Below are 5,136 nucleotides of genomic sequence, written 5' to 3'. Positions count from 1 at the left end.
TTTGGACCAGAAATTAACTACCAAAAATCCGACTTATAGGCGAGTATATAGGGTATTTTTAGCATATAGGTCACAGTCAAGGTCATAAGGTCTTTGATCCTAATTGTCATTTAAAAGAACATTATTAGTGTAGTATGCATACCAAATATGAAGTCTCCATCTGCTATGGTTCAAAAGATATGGTAAAAATTTAAAAAAGCTAGTTTAAGCATTTAGATTACAGTCAAAGGTCAAAAGGTCAATGATCTTGTCATTTGAAAGAACTATCAGTGAAGTAAGCATACGAAAAATGTAAACTTTATTTCCTATGGTTAAAACATGGCGAAAATTAAAAAAACTAATTTTAGCATAAGGTCACAGTCAAGGTCAAGAGGTCATTGACCATGGTGTCATTTGTATGAGTTTAAGTAGCTTCTTTTATCATATTAACAAAGGATCTATTAAAATAAAAAAAAAAATAACCCTTAGGATTTAAGTCAAATATTAAGGGGCGTATTTGCAGAAATGACATGTATTGAATTTGTCAAAACACGCATTGATAAAAAAATGGGGCACACAGTTACGCAGAAGCTAGCGACTGTAGATAAGTATTACACCACTAAAGTACTGCATACGAAGGGGGGGATTGATACAAAAATTACCTAGCTACTGATATAAATTAAGGTTAACTCAGTGTTTGATACTTCACAAAAGAAAATACATATTTTTAAATTACCAGGAATATTCTTACTGATAGTAAAAGCAACAATAATTTTCATTTCGGGGGAAAGAATGGGGAAAATTTAGATAAAATTGATTTTGTATATGTCATTTTACAGATAGATGGAATCTCTTAAATTCTCTATAGTTCTCTTTTTTTAAGAAGCTTACACAGGGTTTGTACATGCATAAATTTATATTTTATTAGGGATCCAATGCCAATTTCCTTTGATTTATCTGAACTAAATGCCATACTATTAATGAAGATTTTTTTCACACTCATATACTCTCGTTACAATATCATGGTAAATGTGGGTTCAGGAAAAGATATTAGTGTAGCATGTGGTTATTTTACCTATAGTATGTCATCTTCTTTGTCAAAAAAGATTGTTTCTCAGTTTTATACTAAAGGTTTTGCTGGTATTTTCAAAATTTATCTAAATAAATGCTAAAGGTCTTGCTGGTATTTTCAAAATTTATCTAAATAAATGCACGCAGCAACTGTCCTTAGCATTTTTTTTTTTTACTATGAACAAAATACTCTAAAATTTATCATTTTTTTGGAAATAAAAATCTGCATAGTAATTTGAAATTCAGGGAGTAAATAGGTTACATTTTTGGGTGAAAAAAATTTTCTGGATTTGAGCTCTGCTGATCTCTGAGGGTCTATTATGGTAAAGCTTGATATTAGAGGTGTTGTAACTGGTGAGATGTAAAATTATGATATTACCTTTTTATTCTTTTTTATTTGCAGGTTTTGATGAATTTTATTGGCAGTATGCCATCTTCATCCAAATTTTTTAAAGTAGCTATTCCTGGAAAGGAGAATCCTTTATATTCTCATTTATATCATGGGTGTTTGAGGAATGTTGGCCTCCTTTAAGTTCTGTGTTACAAGTTACCTGGCTAAGTGAGGTATGTATAAAAATATTCTAAAAGTAAAAGGTTGAAGTTTTTTTCTGGTTCTTTTGTAAATTACACTTCTCTATAATGTGTAGGGTGAGTTCACCATGCATCGGACACATACCTTGCTTCGGACAACTTTAGGCAATAAACTCTCTTTCAACTTAAGAGTTCCATGTATTTATTTGTTTCTGTCTTAAAGATGAAGATTTAAATTTTCTAATGACACCGATTGTCATTATCATGCCGTGATAAAAATACCCCGATAATGGCCTTAAAGTTATGTCATATTTTACATCATCAAAGGGGAATAACCAGGAATTTATGATTTAGCAATTTTTAGAGTTATCGTTCTTTAAATTCGACTTCAACGGAACAAGTCAGACTTTGGTGAATTTTGTTAAAGTTTTGGCAATTTTGCATAATTTTAAAAAAAAATCTCTTCAATGCTTGTATAATTTTTTCTAGAGCTGGTTTTTTCTAGACGGACACGAATGGGACACTTTCTGATGCAAAGGTATAAGCACCACCATTTTTATGCAGAACCTAATTGACAGCTGTTTTTTGCGGAAATAGAAAATAAAAATTCTATATTTTTATTCAAAAAACAAATTATCGATATATGACGTCTAGAATTTGACTCCATTTATCTCTACAAACCAGAAAATTATAAACCATGAGACAATGGCGCAAATTACCGCATTACAAGCATTTTAAAGCATTTTTAAGGCAGAGTGAGGTATCTCGAATGGTTCTACATTTATGCAACAAAATCGTCAATTAAATTTATGTTGAGGGTGATTTCTTAAATAAAATATAAAATATATCCATATCAAGGACTTTAAAGCATTATGATAAAGGTATGATATTTTTTTGCTCCAAATACCGTCTGTCCGATGCATGGTAAATAATACTGTAAACCAAGTATTATACGCGTGCGAAATATCCAGTTCCGCAGATCCCCTGGGCCGCGGATATTTATTGTCGCGAACCAGTTGTTCATTATATTCCTATATTATGTTTTATTTAGAGTTATTTGCCCTTTTTTCAAAACCGATCCGACGGTTCAATAATTAATCAAGGAAGGACTATACTGTTATTGTACAAGAAGCAGTTAAAATTTAATTTCAAACATTCAGAAAAAATAAAAACGAATGTCAAAATCATTTCAGCTTGTGTTATAATTGTTCATTTATTGTTACAGACGAGTCGAGATCCGAGGTAGCCTGGTTAATTATGGCTAATTATGACCCAGTCCTGCTCTGTCCCAACCATATATAATAATTGCCCCTTGGCTATGTAGATCTTGGAAAGTGTTGATTACCCAATTAGTATGAGGCACTTTAACAATTGAGAGTTTTAAATCAATTTTAATCTCCTATTTTTCCCTTTTCGTCTGAGCGTTGTGAAAATGTGTATATGGAGTATACTCAAGGTAAACATTTTACCCACTTTAGGGGCGGATATAAGATTTTAAATGGACGCAATGCACAGAATGTCTTGAAAAATGTGAAACCGACCTCACGCTATCATTTTACCTAGTTTATGGGTGAATATAAAATTTAAATTTGATTCAAAAATACTCATGGAAATGAAAAAATGTGACCACTCGTTCGCGGATATTAATCGTCGCGGATTAGTTCTCTAGCGATCAGTCGCGAATAAAAAATGACGGTATAATAATTGGTTTACAGTATCTGATCCATGGTGAATTCTGAGTTATTTTTAAAACCTCGATTTATGAGGATATTTTCTCAATAAAAAGGGATAAAATTGTGTCCAAAATTTATATTTTAATCACATTCAAAATGTTAAAATCATTTTGATAAAATTCTGTCTGTAGCGATATCACTAAAACTTGTTGAAGTACAAGAGTATCCGTGCATGGTGAATTCACCCTAAATGTTTATGTTGACACCAATCAAGGGCCCTCAGGAAGCATACAATTGTTAAAGTATGATTACAATTCTTTCATGGAGGTACATATGGGAGAAGTGTAATACCACATGTTGAATCATCATGAAAATTTAAGATTTGTCAAATCAAACATTTACATAGCTACTTTAATTCTATTATGTTCCAGGATGAAGTTACCCTTGAGGAAGTTAATGTGATGGAGACTGACCAACAACCCTCTACATCCTCTTCTATTCCTCGTCCCCAGAGACAGGCTGCTGCACTTTGCAATGTAAAAATGAGAGATTGGCTTATTCCAAAGTCAAGCTTACAGCAAGTAAGCTAGATCGAGAACATTTCATGCACATGCATGTATATTCATGCCACATTTAATAAGTTTATACTACTTCAAATAGATATTGTACTTAATATAGTGCATTCTTTTTAAGAGTAGGGTTTTGACTGTTGAGAGCTCTGATGATGACTCCCTTCCAGATATTCCAGACACTTACAGGTATTTATTTTTTCCTGTGATTTAGCGGATGCACTTGTGCTTTAATTACATGTACTTTGTTGCTCATAGTTTATTTCTTTAAGTAATTCCAGTGAAATTTCAAATGGACATTAATATCACCTTTGGAACAGAGTCCAATAACTGAAATACTTTATACAATATTATAAGCATCAATACAATGGGAATTGACTAAAACCTATGGCACGCTTAGCTCACAAGAATGAGCTAAACATAGTTTCACAGTTGAAAACTATAGTTAACAAATTGTTAACTATATGAAGCGTGCCATACTTGTCAGCTGCATAATTTAGGATGTGAGACAGGCATTATTTCTATGCTTTATCAGATTAATTAACCATTTCAATTTATATTTTATAGGAATTATGTTGATGTAGCATGTATTTCATCCGATTATCCTCTGAATCAGAAATAGACAAAACAAATTATCCTGAATTGACCACAGAGCCTGAGGAGTAAGTCTAACATAGATACATTGAAAATGAATGAACCAATAAGAAATGTATTATAGATGATATTGATGATAACTCAATTATTTTTAGAAATGACCCTTTGCTCACCTTGACAATATTGTCATCCAAAATTCAAACATCTGCTGTCACGCGCATCAATGTCAACAGACAAAATGTTTGGGAGTGCACCATCAGAAAACTTAAAAAGAAAGATTTTATGCCATTTAACGACCTTCTTATTAAGTTTTCGGATCAATTTGGAGAGATGGAAGAAGGGATTGACCAAGGTGGTCCCAAGTGGGAATTTTTAGATCTTTTGATGGAGTATACCCTCAACTCCTCACTCTTTGAAGGATCTTTGACATCCAAATACTTGTCATGGAACAAGAAAGGTATTAAAAATATAAAAAATTTTGATACAGTAGATAAAAAAAAAAATTGCCTTTCATTCAGAGACTTGTGACTGACTGACAAACATAGTTTTGAACTAAATTCTTGTTTACTCTTTTCATTTAGCATTTGAATTAAAACCAACACTTCATTAAGGGTAGGTTAATCTAAAATTATATGTGCATGTATGAGATTAACTGCATTGAGATTTTAACAGAAATTTTAAACAAGCAATTCTTGTCATGATTTTCATGCATAGATTGT

General features: G+C 32.0%; 1 long non-coding RNA gene across 1 annotated transcript; it reads left to right on the top strand.

Annotated features, from left to right (window-relative positions):
* Positions 1-1,582: 1,582 nt before the first annotated feature.
* LOC134262248 (uncharacterized) lies at positions 1,583-4,425 on the top strand. Its single transcript, XR_009990988.1, has 4 exons — positions 1,583-1,614; positions 3,686-3,835; positions 3,948-4,012; positions 4,391-4,425. It is a non-coding gene; the product is annotated as an uncharacterized LOC134262248 (long non-coding RNA).
* The last annotated feature ends 711 nt before the right edge of the window (positions 4,426-5,136 follow it).

This window comes from Saccostrea cucullata, unplaced genomic scaffold, assembly GCF_032062105.1.
Source record: "Saccostrea cucullata isolate Sc308-1 unplaced genomic scaffold, CSIRO_AGI_Scuc_v1 ctg11724, whole genome shotgun sequence".
In the NCBI taxonomy this organism is placed as follows: Eukaryota; Metazoa; Mollusca; class Bivalvia; order Ostreida; family Ostreidae; genus Saccostrea; species Saccostrea cuccullata.
The sequence above is the reverse complement of the archived record's forward strand: the minus strand, read 5'-3'. Positions and strand labels throughout refer to the sequence as shown.